General features: G+C 41.6%; 1 pseudogene; it reads left to right on the forward strand.

Annotated features, from left to right (window-relative positions):
* On the forward strand, nucleotides 15,324-15,889 carry LOC102181246 (annotated as a pseudogene).

The raw sequence follows: 18,449 nt of genomic DNA on the forward strand, positions 1-18,449 counted from the left end.
TGGGAATACATAAAATAATTTGTTATAAGCGCTTAAACCTAATTTTCTTCTTTTTACTTTACACCTCTTTGATATTGTCTGGGGGTAGGGGGGAAATCAACATTTCTCACCGACTGGCACTTCTTTACCACAAAAGATTCTTCCCCTGAGCTTTTTGCATTTATCTGATAATCACTGGCAACATCTTTCTGTGATATTCTCTGATCGCCTCTGTCTTTGCCTTAATTAAGGAGAAGCCATATAACGCCTTGAGATTATCAGCCAAAAGATGTTCGTGAAAAGCTGAGTTATGATGGCTTTTTGTCGTTTTCATGTAATGTATTCAACAATTCAGTATTCTCTAGTTGCTATACTTCTTTCTTTTTTGTTTTAATCCTCCTTTTTTCTTGTTTCTCTGTTTAGGGATTTGATACTATGTCAATATCTAATCGTGTAAGATTTTCTCTTTGGTTCTCATTTCTTCCTGGCTTTCAGTTCCCAGTTCCAGATTCCCTAATATTTTCCTTTTTACTTTAGAACTAATTCTTTTAAGAATATTATATAAATATTTTTAATTTATCTTGAGGATCAAAATCACTATAAAGATGAAAATTACTCCTTCAAATAGAACCACAGTTAATTCATCATCCTTTCACAGCAGACTCAAAGATCAGAAGAAAAAGAAAAGCAGGTTGCAGGAGCAGCCAGCCTTTTGTCTCATATCAGTTAACTCAAGAAAAAAGAAATAGTAAAATAATTCAACATCAGTGGGCAAATATTTAAGATGCTATAGGCTTAAAATTTTCTGATGTAGTCAAATGGCTCTCCTTTGGCCACTAATATTAACATAAATCTTGAAATCTCCAGAATTTTAAATCTTTAATGAAAAGGACTCGATTTTGAACAGGCTTTCTGTTCATGAAAAATTACAAGCACACGGTTCATGAAGATGAATGAGAAACTCGAGAAGGCTTTGTGGGACAGATGTTAGGACTGGGTAAAGATTGCTGTGGGTCTGCTCACACAACTAGATAAAGCAGGATCTAGAGACACATTTTACTCTCTCAGTCAGAAGTCCCCAAACTTTGGGGGACCTAATTTCCCTTTGAGTGTCTAATAGAAATACTGTCTCCCTAGAGAAATATTTATGTACATACAAACACTCACCAGAATTTTTTCACACAATGTCCGGGAGATTCTGAAGGCTTCCCTGGTGGCTCAAAGGGTAAAGAATCTGCCTGCAATGCAGGAGACCTGGGTTTGATCCCTAGGTCAGGAAGATCCTCTGGAGGAGGAAACGGCAACCCACTCCAGTATTCCTGTCTGAAGAATTCCGTGGATAGAGGACCCTGGCGGGCTGCAGTCCATGGGGTTGCGAAGAGCCGGACACTACTGAGCGACTAACATACCAGGGGGATTACAGACTGTTGAGGGAACTAAGGTTAACTCCAGATATATTTTGTAATCTAGGAAGTTTTTGCCTTTATAATTAAACTGTTTTAAAATGTCTCTTTCACATAGAAGCATGGAATATTGAACAGCAAAGGACCAAGATCCCCCAATACACAGATAAGGAATCTGAGGGTGCACTGATCACAAGGTTTCCAAATTGATACATTTGTATTGTGGCAGAATTAATAATTGAAAAATCTTAGACATCTGGTCTTCTCCCTGACCACCTCCCTCACTTTCCATTCCCCCACCAATTTAAATGGTACATGGTTTGAATTTAAAAAGAAAAACCTGTTTAGTATTAGAAGCAGAGTTGCAAGGGGGGTGTGTTTTGTCCTCAGCCATTTTGTATGTTTGAGTCTTCTTGCAGTTTGGGAAGCTGAATTTTATTCAAAAGAATCTTTCTTCACAAGCTCTTCAGCTCAGAACTGTGCGTCCAATCAGGCTGAGAGTAAACGTGGTTTTTTTTTTTCCCTCCTCTTTGTTAAGCTCTCTTTGAGAGGTAACAGAGCATCAAGGTTTTGATGCTACAGCTCAGCTTGTTGGTAATTCTCTCCATGCTTTGGAGTGATATCCTAGGGGTGAGTCAGAAATTAACTGTCCTGTGCTCAGACTTAACCCCCCCCCCCCGCCCATTGTATAGACAAGCCTTTGTTACTGGACCAGCTTCGTACTCACTAATGATGGCTGATCACAGCTGAATCTTAGTGACAGCTTGGCTCAGGTGAAAACTATTTTCCCCTCCCCTTCCTCTTTTCCATACAAGTCTTAGCACCCCCACACCCAAAACACACACACCACAAGATGCTTTTAGGATATTGTACTACTTTAAACAATACAGCTGAATGTTGCCATGTTTCCCTTTTTAAGCATCTAGCTTTCCATAAGTCCTTTGACTTCTTAATGGTTTGATGCTCTAACAAAATGCTCTCTGTACTTTATCCAAGTGTTATGTCTTGAAAATAGTATTCATTTTTATAATGTCATATTATCCAATAAGGAATAGAGTATGTTTCTTTTCTCACTTAGCTGGAAACTAAGCAATAGACTTTCTGCTACAAATTCAATGTAAGGAAGGGCGTTAACCACTTGGGGTGATTATTATGGGTGGGGACTTAGATTGTTTATTAAAAGAGCAAAAATGAATTGACTTTGGGAACATTTATGTTTTCATTCAAAGATTTAATTTTGCACTTAACACATAAGCACCTAGAAGGGCCAGATTTGTTTGCTCTGTTACTAAATAGTTGTTCGATTTTTAGACCAATATTCTACTCTTTCTGGTTCTTTCCTTTCTCATTTGTAAAATAAAGGAATGGGACCAGGTTATCTCTAATGTTCCTTTTAGGTTTGGTTGTCATTCTGTGATATTTTAAAATATTTGAATCAACTAGATTATGGAGAAAACAGAAGACTTTTATTTGAATATTTGATATATTCAAAGTGTTGGTATATCTAGTAAATTTAAGTATCTTATGTTGCAGTTTCATAAATATTTAGTGTGACTAAGTAGTCATACTTTGTTAAAGCATCGATATGTGATTTCATTTGCAGTATGCTATACCAATGTTGTATTTATTGTATAGAGAGCAACCTTTTTCTCAGATTTAACAAGATTAAAATTAAAAGAGTGCACTAAACAATCCATTTCAACTGTACTAAAAACCGTTTTCTCATTTTTATTTGTTTTGTTGACTAAACAAAACTTAGAAAACCCTTTGAGTTTTTTTCCTACGTTTTAAACTAATGACTTATCACAAGTGTTTTGGGTTTTCATTTTGTTACTCATTTAGCTTCATTCCCATTGGTAAACATTGATTCGTTCCTCAGTTTTGAATGAAGCAGAAATTAATGAGGCAGTTTCTGCCTCACAATAACAAGTTAAAATTATAGCACTTTATCATGTCAACACAGCTTTAAACACTAGGAATACCAGTGCTATTAGCACAGTTCCCAAAATAGTGCAGAATGTTTGCTGTTGAAGAAAAATATCACAGGGTGTATTTCTGCGAATGTGATAGAAAATTCTATTCTTCAGTGATACTGATAAAGGTTCAAATTATTTATTTAAAATATTCGCAATATGTAACATTCTCTCCTGTGTTTGTTACCAGTTGAAGTATGGTTTTCCACAGTGTGAATTTACTTCAGGTAGATTTGGTCTGTTTTTAATAATGTTTTCCCTAAATACTTAATCTAGATGAATCTCCCCACCCTCCTTTTATCTGAGGCTTACCTGATGTGTGTGTGGCATTTTATGATTCATAAGTAGCACTTTCACTGGGCAAAGCCGTTTGCTTTATAATGGAGGCAGCATTTACTTTGAACTTAGGAATTTAGACCGTGAAACTATTTAGCGGGGGGAAGAAAAGAATATTTATGTCATCAGCTGTTAAATTGGCCTTCAAGCTTAGATTATTCATATTAATGTTCAGGAAAGTTAATTGTATTCTATTGACCACCAGAGGGTGCCTAAATTATATCCATAGGACCAATTTTGGATCTTAGAAATCAAATTTGAAAAACACATTAAAATCCTTAAGGACTGAAAATGTTTTCAGTTCTTCTCCATAGTGCTTCTTATAGTAGCAGAAGATAAATCCCACCAAAATTATACTAAAAGGAGAGGTGGCTGTTGGCTGGTTGGGCACCAATTTGTAATTGCATATTACTGACAAACTGCACATTTCTGAGTGGTACTTGCTTAGTTTTTATTATATCACCTCTAAAGTTATAGAAGGGCTGTGTGTGTGTGAGAGTAGAGGTATAAAGAGAGAGGAAATTGAAATTCAAAAGCAGAATGAAAAGGCTTTCTATCCCTGACCCAGGATAATGGATTTCTTGTTAATTGCTCAGCTTGAAGAGGAAGTTTTAGTGCAGAACATGATGGGATCACAGGTATTACTATGAACTCTAGGTCAGAATCGTCTGAATGTCACATGTCCTATTTGTAAAATTTTGTGGTAGAATTTACTTTGACAAGTCAAAATGACCACTGGTTTTGAGTCACCAGGGAAAAAGGGTAAAAGAGTTCTGTTTTTCATTTGTTTTCAATACACGTTTAAAATAATACTTATTTCCTGGTAAATAGTATAGCAGATCTTTTGGAAATTTTTTTGTAGGTGTAAATCAAATACATTTTCTTTTTTTTTAAATCAAATACATTTTCAAATACACGCTAGACAAAAGTACAGCGATTATGGCTGCTCTCAAGTAAAAGTTTTTGTTCTGAACTATAATCATGTTATTGTACTTTAAGCCAGCATTTCCATTTGTGTGTATTTTTCTGAGGTCACCAGGCATATCTAATGCAGAGTGTAGCTAAATGTCTATTTGACTTGAGCAGTTGGATTGCTGCCAGATTTTGTTTCCAAGAGGGTATAAGAAGGTTTGGCTACAAATCAATTCTCCCTAACATGGCCATGGTTTTTCCGGTTAATGTGGGTGTCTACAATAAGATGACTTACTCAAGCTGAATACATTGTAAGTTATAAATCAGCAAAATAGCTGTGAACTCTGGGTGAGAATTACCCAGTCTCTAATTAAGCAACAGAGCTGAAAAAGAGGGAAGTGTATTTCCATGATTGAAAACAATCTGGGTTTAAATCTTATCTATCCCTGTGATGGATTTTTCATAAAATTCCTTTGTATATTGTTATAAAATAGGACTTGTATCAGACATTTAGGACAGTGTGCCAATTGGAATTTATCTATCCATCCTTCATCCAATCAACAAATATTTACTGAGTACCTGTGATATACCAGGCATTGTGCTAGATGCTGGCAAAGGAGTCAATGATGTATCAAACATGTATCCAGATCTTTGAAATTTTGCAGCTCCTAGGGATAAGACTTATAAATGGAACAATGAAAGAGCCACAAGAGGGGCACAGATTAAATACCCTGGGAATTCAGAAGAAAGATTATATCCAGGTCATGAAATGCATGAAGGCTTCATGAAGAATGAAGCTTTGAGGTATAGATGGGAATCAGGCAACCAGAAAAGAGAAAGGGAGACGTGAGGTTTAGATAAGAGGAAAGAGGTAGGCAATTGTAAGGGAAGAATGGCAGGCAGGGCAGTTTAGCTCCAGCAAGGACTCATGGGAGAGGAGGCTGGACATGCTGGTTGGGGGGGAGCCATATGTTATAGGATATCCACCTTATACTACATAGGAACACTTCTTAAAACTCCCTTTCCTCTTTTCCTGTCTGAGCCCACCTCTATTCTGCAGCCAAGCACCCTCAAACCTCCCAAATTCTCTCCCACCCCTCAGCCTTTATGGCCTTCCTGTGCTCTCCCCATCCCTGTTTTCTGTTATGCAAATTGATCTCTGGCTTCTGTTTATTTTCCTTAACTTTTGACTGGTACCTAAATTCTTCACTATATAGGGAATTCAGGAACTGGCCCAGCAAGCAAATAATCTACATCCCTGCCCTCTTGCCTTTCAGTTCTAGTCTTTCTCTGTGCTTTATCTCAATTCTGCACCACAAAAAAAAAAAAAAAAAAAAGGCACAGAAGGGCTTCCTTGGTGTCTCAGCGGTAAAGGACTGCCTGCCAGTGTAGGAGATGTGGGTTTGATCCCTGATCCAGGAAGATTCCACATGCCGCAGAGCAACTAAGGGGGTGCGCCGTGATTATAGAGCCAGGAAACCGCACCTACTGATGCCCGCATGCCCTTAGGGCCCATGCGCTTAGAGCCCCCGCAATGAGAAGCCCCCACTGACTGCAATTAGAGAAAAGCCCATGCAACAACCAAGACCCAGCGCAGCCAATACATAAATTAAAAATGGTAAAGAAAAAGCAGATAAACCTGGCCTTTTCATTCGAAGATGAGACAGTAAGACAAAATTCTAATAAATCTTGTCCAGTGCTTAAAAATGAGTATGCCAGCAACTGTGTGAAATACTTTTTAATATATATTTTCTCGTTTGAACCTCACAGAAACCACGTGGGATAGAATCTTGGAATCCAGGACTCCCGATTCAGAACTCCAGTGCTGGGTTACTAGAGCACCTCTCTCTATAAAAAGATTTAGCCACAGACATATTTTGATCATTGGTATATTAATGTACATTGCCAATGCAGGAGATGCAAAAGACGAGGGTTCAAATCCCTGGGTCTGGGAGATTCCCCTGGAGAAGGAAATGGCACCCCACTCCAGTATTCTTGCCTGAAAAATCCCATGGACGGAGGAGTCTGGTGGGCCACAGTCCAAAGAGTCACAAAGAGTCAGACATGACTGAGCGACTAAGCAGACACACAGACACCAGGAGCTCAGATATACAGAGTTGAAATCCAATTGATAAAGCGGACTACAAGTATTTACGAAACACCTATTATGAACGCAATATTTTTTTTTTGAACGCAATATTTTGCAGTGTTTTTGATAGAAATATTTACATGTGCTTGCGGCAGATCAGATAAAAGCAACATCATCGAACAAGTGTGGGTGTGCTAAGTTCACTTCAGTCATGTCTGATTCTTTGCGACCCCATGGACTACAGCCCACCAGGCTCCTCCGTCCATGGGATTCTCCAGGCAAGAGTACTAGAGTGGGTTGCCGTGCTCTTCTCCAGGAGGTCTTCCCCAACCAGGAATTGAACCCAGGTCTTCTGCATTGCAGGAAGATTCTTTACCCCCTGAGCCAAGTGGGGTTAGGGGCTTCCCTGGTGGCTCAGAGGTTAAAGCGTCTGCCTGCATTGCGGGAGACCTGGGTTCAATCCCTGGATCGGGAAGATCCCCTGGAGAAGGAAATGGCAACCCACTCCAGTACTCTTGCCTGGAGAATCCCATGGACGGAGGAGCCTGGTGGGCTACAGTCCATGGGGTCGCAAAGAGTCGGACATGACTGACCAAGCGACTTAACTAACTGAGTGGGGTTAAATTCTTTTTAAATGCTGGAGGTGGCTGGTCTCGTAGCTCTTGCCATCACATCTCTCAGGATAATGGTGACTAGAGGGGAGACAGCTGGCTAAGCAGGAGAGAGAGGAAGGGGAAGAGGTCCTTAGAACTTGCTTGTCATGGGGCCATTAGTCCCACCATCATGCCTGGACAATGCTCACCCAGCAATTGCAAGGGGTCAAAATATAATAAGTTCTTCAGTAGATGAAATTTATTTTACTGACAAGATTTAAAAATTCCAACCTGAGATGGAATAACTAACTTCCTGCTGAGTGTAGATTGTAGCAATGAGTGACTTTTCTGGGCTTGGGTTAGCTGATTCCTAGGCTTTAAAAACATGGGACGTGCCCAGTACCTTTTAAGCTGTTGAGGGAAACCGGCTGTCTTAGGGTATGTCTTCCTGTGTTTCCTGTGTTTCTTCTGAGGAACAATGCAAATTGAAAAGAGATAACCTCCAGAGACAGGGTAAAATAAAGTGCTAGTTTTAACAAAGGGAAGAAAACATCCAGAAAGAGCAAGAGCTCTCATATCCGGTCTTCACTCAGCCTGGCCCTGCCTCTGTGTTCTCCACCCCTTGCCAGTCTCCAGCACTAAGATTAGTTCATCCCTCTAATTTCAATCAAAGTCTCCCTTGAGTCCCAAAAGGCTTTCCTCCCAAAACTATGATGGGAAATACTAGATTTTGTACCATTCAACCTGTATTTTATCCCATTACTTAATGTGACAAAATGGCTAATTGATTTCTCTAGCTGCTTTTTCCTTTTTTTTTTTTTTTTTAACAATATAATCTCCTTCAGGGAAGAGTGATGTTTGCTGCCTTACTGTAATCAGGGTCAGACATCTCTTAGAGTGAGGGGGTCAGGTTGGATGGTGTGCACATTCCCCACGACGTAGACCCTCAGGACCTAGAATCTGTCCCCTTCTTTTTCTTCCCCCAAACTTGAGAGTTAGAATTTAATTTAATTGAAAATATTTAATGCCAGTTCTTCTTTAGGCCCTCCCATTAGTTTTCAAGCCTGTGCATCCCTTGGCAGTATAGGGATATGCTAATACAGATACTTGGTTAAAGCAGAACCTGTGTATACATATATATACACATATACATGTATTGATATATATAGACATATATGTGTTATATATGGAAAAGGAAATGGCAACCCACTCCAGTGCTCTTGCCTGGAGAATCCCAGGGACGGGGGAGCCTGGTGGGCTGCTGTCTGTGGGGTCGCACAGAGTGGGACACGACTGAAGCAACTTAGCAGCAGCAGCAGCCATATATGTGTTATATATAGTGTTAAAATATATAATATGTTAAATACAAAATGGTAATACGTATAATGATATATTGATACAACATCGACATATAATGAAATTGTTCAGCTAAAGTCCCAAAACAGTCATTTAAACTGAAATTCTTTATGAAGTCACTCCAACCAGAAGTAACAATTCTTTTAACTCCCAGAGAACTCATGCTTTAAGTTCAAGTGTGGGTCTAAAAATCACTCTACCTTTTTTATAATTATTTGAGTATATATATATATGCAAATATATAAAATATGTGAGGTAGGGTGAGGTGTTAGTCACGCAGTCATGTCCAACTTTTTGTGACTGCATGGACTGTAGGCCACCAGGCTCCTCTGTCCATGTAATTCTCCAGGCAAGAATACTGGAGTGGGTTGCCATGCCCTTCTCCAGGGGATCTTCCCGACCCAGGAATCGAGCACAGGTCTCCTGCATTGCAGGCGGATTCTTTACCAGCTGAACCACAAGGGAAGCCCAAGGATACTGGAGTGGGTAGCCTATCCCTTCTCTAGCAAATCTTCCCGACCCAGGAATCGAACTGGGGTCTCCTGCATTGCAACCAGATTCTTTACCAACTGAGCTATCAGGGAAGCCCGCCACATCTGTAAAGCCAGAGAAAAAATTTTTCAAAGGATAGAAACTAAAATGTTAACTGTAGCTATTTTTTGCTAGTGGAATTAACAATGGTTTCTCTTTCCTCTTTTTCTTTTTGCATATATATCTTTGTAATTGCTATGTGTAGAAAAATAACATTTTTGTAATTAAATATTTTTTAAAAGGAAAACATAGGTATCTGGCTCTGGTCCTCTGTACAAAAAGAGCCACCAGGTATAGGGCATAGAAAGACTTCATATAAGGTGAAATTTTCTGAGAACTGGTGTGAAAGACCAGCTTGACTTTGCAAAGCTTATTGCACTGAATTGCACAGAAATGAAACATGGAAAGGCCAAATATTCAGCAGTTAACAAGTAATCTGACATCCTGGTGCTCCTTAATCCTCTATCATGAGTCCAAGTTGTAAGTGCAAACTTTAAACAAAACCTTCCACTTGCTTTTGCCAAAATACAGGGTGGAGCAGGGCAATGTAAACCATCAACCAGAAGGTTATCAATATCCTAGCATGCTCCACACTAGGCGGTCGATCATGGAGACAGACTATTTGAAATCACTGAATTAGCTTTTATTTTACATTAATATATGCAACTGACTTTTGCTGAGCATCTGTGTGCTGGGAAATATAAAGAAAAACACAACAGAACCCTACTTTAAGCTAAGGATCCAGTGGGTAGAGAGGTAGAATATGTGTGTCTGTCTGTCTGTGTATTACTTACAAATATATATATATACACACACACACAAGTACATATTTATTATTTTTTTAAATTTTTTTTTTTTTTTTAAATATTTTGGCTGCACCACACAGCATGTGGGATCCTAGTTGCTGGAACAGGGATCAAACCTGTGAGCCCTGCATTGGAAGCACAGTCTTAACCACTGGACCACTGTGGAAGTCCCCACAAGTACATATTTAATGGGGCTTCCCGGGTGGCTCAGAATGTTGTTTTGTTTTGTTTTTTTTCACAGACAGAGGCTCAGAATGTTTCTGGCTTCGATAAAGCCCAGACCAGGGCAGGGGCTGTGACCAGAGATGGAAGCTGGGAAGGCGTGAGGAGGAGGAGGATGGGGAGTGGAGGTGGACGGGATCAATGGCTCTGGTTCTTCGGCCGCTCAGACGTGAGCAGGGGTGACCGCACCGGGCCCTCAGTGGCTCACGGGAGTGGGAGTTTCCCCTAAACCCCAGCTGAAGACAAGCGCCCACCCTGACCCCTCCCCCCACCCTGTCCCTTCTTTAGTCTCTGAAGCTGGAGCATCAGGCTGGGTCATGGCAGGTGGTGCTGCTGACCATCTCTCAGCAGAGGTGCCCACGAGCACCAGTGGCCTCAGTCCTTGCCTCCACAGATGGCCAGCAAGGCCTTCAGGAAGTGTCCGGAGGTGTCACCCTCAATGGCTTGGTGGAGAGACTTGTCGTATTTCTCGATGAACTCCCGCCGCCTGTTGAGCAGGTCGATCTCACTCCGGGAGACCATGATCCTGGTGAGGGTCTTCTCATCCGTGCCAGCACCCTTCATGGATTTGTAAAGTTTGTCAGCAAAGAAGAGAGGCTTGTTCTTGACACTTTGAACAATGGCCACAAACACGTCCATGGAGTCGCAGAGTTGGACATGACTGAGAGACTCTCACTTTCATTTATAGATGTGGCACATGAAAGCATGGATTGTCCCCTTTCTCTGTCCTTGAATCCCAGTGATTATAGCACGTTAGTACTGTGAGACTTTATCCTCTACCATAGTTATTTGGTAGGTCTGTGGATGAACACCGACCCGAGCTGGGTCATTCAGAATTTCTCTGTCTCTGAGGATGAAGCTAAAATGTCTAAATTAGGGGCTGTTGGAAATCATCTTTGACTGTGAGGAACAAGAAACAGAAAACAATCCAGTGTGAAAGAGCTGAATTAAAAAGTAAGAGAGAAGCCCTGACAGCATTAAAGAATCTAGCTCAATTATTCTTCGTCTTGGAAGAACACACACTGTAAGTTCTGTAGGTAGAGTAGATGTTGGGGTGTCCTACCCATATCCTCCCCATCAGGAGTGAAGTATCCATTCCCCCAGAGACCAGGAATGTCTGTTGCTGATGGCTCACAGCTGAGTTGATCCCAGGACCTGCCCTTGGACTGAAAGAGCTGCTTGGACTAATGTCCCACACCTTCTCCACATAGGGGCAGCCTACATCCGATGATTGGTCGATATGTGGGTATAAAGGCCTGGGCTCCTTGCCTCAATATTGGGCAACTCCGAAGCTCTCCATGGCATTGATGATTATAACATCTCAATTTAACCTTGCCCTCTGTCCAGTTCTCCTTTCTTCACTGTCTTACAGTTACGGATTTAAAGAGGGTCATCTGTTAAACTTTCTGCATGCAAATCCCTATCTCCATGTTTCCTGGGGAGCCAGACTAAAGACAGTGGGAGTGGCAGAGATACCTAAATGCTCCACATAATGCATTCTCCCTTTTACCCTTGTTATAAATTGTTCCACCATTATTATTATTTGGCCTAGAACAAGTGGTTTCTTGGTTTTTGCAACAAAAAAGGTTCTAACTAGTATATTATTTCCTTATGATACATTTCTGGAAGTAAAGTCAATGTTATACTAGAGATACAGATTTGTAAGAACTTTGATTCCTAAGTGCCACATCATCCTTCAGAAACTTGTACCACTTTACATTCTTATCAGTAGTTCATGGAAGCAGTCTTCCCAGATGCTGCACAACACTGATGTTATTCTCTTTTTATTCATTTATTCAACAGTTGTTTATTGAGTGGCTGCTGTGTGCCTGCCTATGTACTGTGGGCTGGGGATAAATCACTGCCTTCATGAAGCTTGCATTCTAGGTATGAAAAGACAGCCAATTAAACAAGTGAGAAAGCTTTATACTACAAAGTGGTTAAATACTATAGAGACACGTAAAACAGGAGGAAGAGGCAGGGTGTCCATTTCAAGCACAGTGGTTAGGGAAGCCATCCAATGAGATGGTGACTTTTCAGCAAAGGCTTGGAGCAGGTGAAGGAACAAGGCGTGGAGATATCTAGGGAAAGAGCATTTTTGGCAGAGGGAGCAGCAAGTTCTGGAGGTTGGATAACGCAGGTTCATTCAAACATCAACCAGGCCAGAGACTGGAGCAGGGAAGGTGGGGGAGGCAAAGGGAGGAGTGAGAGGAGAGGTGGTTTCTGAGGAAATGGGGGCTCCTTCATTGTCCCAGGGATTGTGGCTTTCTCTAGACAAGATGGAGAGATTGGAGCACAGGAGTGACATCTTCCAACTTATAATTCAAAAGATGCCCTCTGCACCACAGCTGAAGGGAAGTCTGCGTACCGCAATGGAAGATCCCTAGTGTCGCAACTAAGACCCAATGCAGGCAAAAATAAATAAGTAAAATATTTTTTAGAAAAGGCACCTTCTGGCTGCTGTGTTAAAGAAAGACTCCAGCAGCCACCTCTACCCACCATCCTCAGGGAATATGGTACAGGACCCCCAGTGAACGCCTAAAACTGCGGATAGTACTGAATCCTAAATATACTATGTTTTCTTCTATCCATACATACCTAGGATAAAATTTAATTCATAAATTAGGCATACTCAGGGATTAACAATACCAATCATAAACTAGAACAATGATAAAAATGTACGCTAGCAAAGTTATGTGAATGAGGTCTACATCCCCAAATATCTTACCCCATGAATGAATTCAATGCCTTTCCCATCTTAACTAATCATGCACTGTGGCTGTAATTTTGCAGTTTGAGGTGAGACTTATGCAAAACTATCATAATTCTTTTTTTCCTTCTTACCAGAGATCTTAGCAACCTCAGTATATGACTTTTTTCTTTCTTTTAAGTTGAGAACTTTCACCCTTTCACTTAAAGAAAGTGGGAGGCCAGTCAGGAGACTTGGCCTAACTGCTGGACCAAAAACAGTATTTCATTGCGGTTTCTTTTGCACTTGAAGATTTTACATATAAGTTGATTGTTTTTATTTCTTTTATTGGAAATGGCCTATTTTTAAGATTTTTGCTGATGCTTCTATTAGCCTAGTACCTTTTGTTATGGTTTTCAGTGATATCAAGAATGTAGCTCTTTGTATATATGTGTAGCTTAGGTCCAGAGTTATTCTTTTCTTCAAGCCTGTTTGTGTTTTTTTAAGAGAGAGAAATTTTTTATTTTTATGAGGACAGATTTAAAAATAACTTTTCTTTTAGGGACTCTGCTTGTGATATAATATTAGAAATATTGTGCCAAGATTATTGCTTCAGCCTGCTGCTGCTGCTGCTAAATTGCGTCAGTCGTGTCCAACTCTTCGCGATCCCATGGACTGCACCCCCCCAGGCTCCCCTGTCCCTGGGATTCTCCAGGCAAGAACACTGGAGTGGGTTGTCATTTCCTTCTCCAATGCAGGAAAGTGAAAAGTGAAAGTGAAGTCGCTCAGTCTCATCCGACTCTTAGCAACCCCATGGACTGCAGCCTACCAGGCTCCTCCATCCATGGGATTTTCCAGGCAAGAGTACTGGAGTGGGGTGCCATTGCCTTCTCCATGCTTCAGCCTAGACTTTTTTATTTGAAAGCACAGGGAGCTGGCTTAATTGAAGGAAAACTCAATGCAATATTTGTGATTTAAACTGGAACCTGGAGGTAGGAGATTTAACAAGGCTACATGAGATTCTGGAACTGGAAACTAAAACCTTACCTGTCACCAAAGCATCATTTCCATTTCTCTGAGTTTTCCTGTTCTCTGCTCTCTGCCTGTCTCTAAGCATCTGCTTCATTCTTCTCTGAGAAATGGTTTATCCACACTGTGGCCACCCAAGTTTGAGCACCACTGACATGTAGACTAGTATCTCTGTGCTCCAGTTTCAACTCATAGGAAAGAGAAGCTAATTCACACAGTCCCTTCAGTAGTAGATGGGTCTATCTCCCTACCCCCACTGCCGCATGACAAAAAGCCATGTCCAGGGAGTGGTGGAGTCACCAGCTGCACGGGCTTCTCCTGAGGCAGGCACATGGAGAAGGGGCATTCTCAAATGGGAACAGGGACACATAATTGAGCACACCACGAAAGAAGTATAATCCACACTCATCCAAATTTCATTCTCCTACTTTCACAGTTTAAAATTCTCCATACATCCGAAATCAATTTTTATGGAAGATATACTTTAGAAATATCACTTTATTTTATATTTTGTTGCAAAAGATTAGCCAGTTGTCCCCAAATTTTGATAGAAAAGGTGAATTTGTGTCAGAAACACTATTGATATGAGCCAGATGTCTTATATCTTGAATTGCTTAAAGTAATTTGACTATTGCTATTTGAATATTATTTATCTAATTGTTTGAAATTCCTCTTGGTATATCAGTGTCAATTATGCCTTAGAGAGTCCCTTGGACTGCAAGGAGATCCAACCAGTCCATTCTGAAGGAGATCAGCCCTGGGATTTCTTTGGAAGGAATGATGCTAAAGCTGAAACTCCAGTACTTTGGCCACCTCATGAGAAGAGTTGACTCATTGGAAAAGACTCTGATGCTGGGAGGGATTGGGGGCAGAAGGAGAAGGGGACGACAGAGGATGAGATGGCTGGATGGCATCACTGACTCGATGGACGTGAGTCTGAGTGAACTCTGGAAGTTGGTGAGGGACAGGGAGGCCTGGTGTGCTGCAATTCATGGGGTCGCAAAGAGTCGGACACGACTGAGCGACTGAACTGAACTGAACTGACATGCTTTGTGCTCAGTTATGCCCAACTCTGTGACCCCATGGACTGTAACCTGCCAGGCTCCTCTGTTGATGGGATTTACCAGGCAAGAATACTGGAGTGGATTCTCATTTCCTTCTCCCAGGGATCTTCCCAACCCAGGGATTGAACCCGTGTCTCCTATGTCTCCTGCATTGCGGGCAGATTCTTGAGCCTGCAGAGCTCAACCTGCTGAGCCATCAGGAAAGCCCTTTATATGTTTGTTTTGTTGTTGTTGTTTCTTACCAATTAAAAAAAAAGCCAAAGAATAGAATCAGACCAACGTGATTACCTTATGGTTGAATGACACAAGAAAGATGGGAGCTTTTTCGGTAAGTGGCCTGAGGTGACCCCTAAAAATGGTGCGCTATTCACTTGACCCAGAAAACCCCACAAAATCATGCAAATCAAGAGGTTCAAATCTTCGTGTTCACTTAAGAACGCTCATGAAACTGCCCAGGCCATAAAGGGTATGCATATCCGAAAAGCCACCATGTATCTGAAGATGTCACTTTAAAGAAGCAGGTGTGCCGTTTCGTCGTTACAACGGTGGAATTGGTAGGTGTGCACAGGCCAAACAGTGGGGCTGGACGCAGGGTTGGTGGCCCAAAAAGAGTGCTGAATTTTTACTACACATGCTCAAAAATGCAGAGAGTAATGCTGAACTTAAGGCCTTAGATGTAGATTCTCTGGTCATTGAGCACATCCAAGTGAACAAAGCCCCCAAGATGCGGTGCAGGACTTACAGAGCTCACGGTCGGATCAACCCCTACATGAGCTCTCCCTGCCACATTGAGATGATCCTTACTGAAAAAGAACAGATTGCTCCTAAACCAGAAGAGGAGACTGCACAGAAGAAAAAGATATCCCAGAAGAAACTGAAGAAACAAAAACTTATGGCCCGGGAATAAATGCTGCAAAAAATAAATGCAAATAAAAGTGGAAAAAAAAAAAAAAGAAAGATGGGAGTCACCGCCAGCCCACCATGTTTGAGGGATTCTCTTATAGATCTTGGTGGAAAGACAATTGAATTCACCACAGAGAAGCAGTTACAGCGGGAAGTGGTAGGGAAGATGCTGTCAGTTAATCTCATGCTACTGGGATCCCTGAAGGTGCCCTAGCTCTTCTTGCTGGTGAGCCTCATTCTTCCATTCACTTTACGATTCTAAAAGCCACCCATGCCATCTAGGACATTTTCCTTTGAGGTAGCCAGGAGGGGCATCGTATTGCTTGTAACCAAAGACCTTCATCTGCTGAAGGTGGCTCTCGTTTACCTCTGCCAGGTGGGCCGCTCCTAATCTATAGAAAACAAATCCCACCCATGCTCTAACCACTTGGCCTCTAGATCCTAACACGTCTAAATCAAGATCTACTCCTCTTACACTTTGGATATAATAGACCCCTCCTTTCTGGCTGGCCTGAGCCAGGTTTCTGTCACTTACATCTGAAATCACCCTGCACCCAAGCCCCTCTCATCTGGCTGTATATGCATATCAAGTGCCAAGCATAAGACTTGGAAGGCAGCATGTACTGGTCAGTAAATAAACTACTATGCTCTTAAAATCATAGACAATTTTATAAATCTGTAGATGACAGAGAAGTGGAAACGTTGCTTGGAGCAGCATAGTGGATAAGCCTACCTCTCCTGAAGTCAGACTACCTGGCTGTGAATCCCAGCTCTGTATATGAATATCAACTCTGTGATCTTGGGCAAGTTATTAATGTCTCTGTGTCTTAGCTTCTTCAACCCTAAAGTGTGGATGACAATAGGATATATCTCATAAAGTGGTTGGACTTCCCTGGTAGACCAGACAGTAAAGAATCCACCTACAATGCAGGAGACCGGGTTCAATACCTGTGTCAGTATGACCCCCTGGGGAAGGGAATGGCAACCCACTCCAGTATTCTTGCCTGGAGAATCCCATAGACGACTGAGTGACTAACACAACCGCAACCATAAAGTGGTTATGAGGATTAAGTTCTTTAATTTACAAAAAGCATTTAAACAATGCCTGATACATGCAAGTGTTCTAAAAATGGTTTTGCTTTGATGCTGATCATTTTTTGAATGATAGGGTCAGGAATGAAAAAGAGTTCAATGTGCTCTCAAGGATTAGTATGCTCAAATCTTGGTTACTAGTTGCAGAATCTTAGATGAAATGCCTACTTTCCCTGAGAATCCATTTTTTCACCATTAAACTGGCACATATAAAGTCCCATGTGTGTGTGTGAGCTAAGTCGCTTCAGTCATGTCTGACTCTTTGCCACCCCATGGACTGTAGCCTACCTGGCTCCTCTGTCCATGGATTCTCCAGGCAAGAATACTGGAGTTGCCATTTCCTCCTCGAGGGGATCTTCCTAACCAAGGATCGAACCCCAGTCTCCTGCATTGCAGGCAGCTTCTTTACTGCCTGAGCCACCAAGGAAGCCCCATAAAGTCCTATATTGGGGCTCAAATAATGAAACACAGGTGGTTTAACAGAAGTTCATGTAATAAGGACCTTGAGTTTGGGGAGAGACATGGGGTTAGCTGACCACAAGCTCATTTTGAGCTAATACAATGTCAAGGCTGTCTTAAAACTTTCAGAAGTCAGACAGGTTGCAAACAGTAGTGTCAATTAATAAAGATTACAGTGCTTGTGTCTTCGCTCAGTGTTCAAGCACAGATTCAGCACTTCGATAGGCTGTAGAGTGTCTGGTAGAGAGCTAGACAGAGTGAGGGATATTTCAATCAGGTAATTTGAAGAACAATTGAGAGCCTTTAAAATGCTTGTTCTGAATAACAGGAGTCGAAGAGAAAATGAAATAAAAGGTACTCAAAACGTCATCCTGTGGTGGAGGGATGGCACTTACCTGACATTCTCCGGAAGTCCTGGGGGGAAGGCCCTCGTGGCAGACTCCAGCTCAACGTGAGTACGTGCTCTTTACCACGGAGAAGGCGATGGCACCCCACTCCAGTACTCTTGCCTGGAAAATCCCATGGGCAGAGGAGCCTGGTGGGCTGCCGTCTATGGGGTCATACAGAGTTGGACACGACTGAAGCAACTTAGCAGCAGCAGCTCTTTAACAACTAGAGCTGTTTAATGATGGAGAGGGCTGCCTTGGAAAGCCACAAGCCCCTGACCCTGAGAGGAACTAGGTGAACCTGAGTTTGTGTGTGAGTATGTTAGCTGCCCAGTTGTGTCCTCCTCTTTGGACCCCCATGGACTGTAGCCCCCCCAGGCTCCTCTGTCCATGGAATTCTCCAGGCAAGAATACTGGAGTGAGTTGCCATTTCCTTCTCCAGAACCTGAGCTTAGGGACATATTAACAAAGAACCTGAAATGTAGGAAGGATGGGTCATTCATCACTTCTCTGTTTCATTTCACATTCTGAAAAAACATTCCTTTATTTTTGTTTTTTAGATTTAAAAGAGGTCAACTAAACACTTGACTGATGGGTTGCAACTTTTGAAAAGTAGGAGCAGCTGCA

The sequence above is a fragment of the Capra hircus genome, chromosome 2, assembly GCF_001704415.2.
Source record: "Capra hircus breed San Clemente chromosome 2, ASM170441v1, whole genome shotgun sequence".
Lineage (NCBI taxonomy): Eukaryota > Metazoa > Chordata > Mammalia > Artiodactyla > Bovidae > Capra > Capra hircus.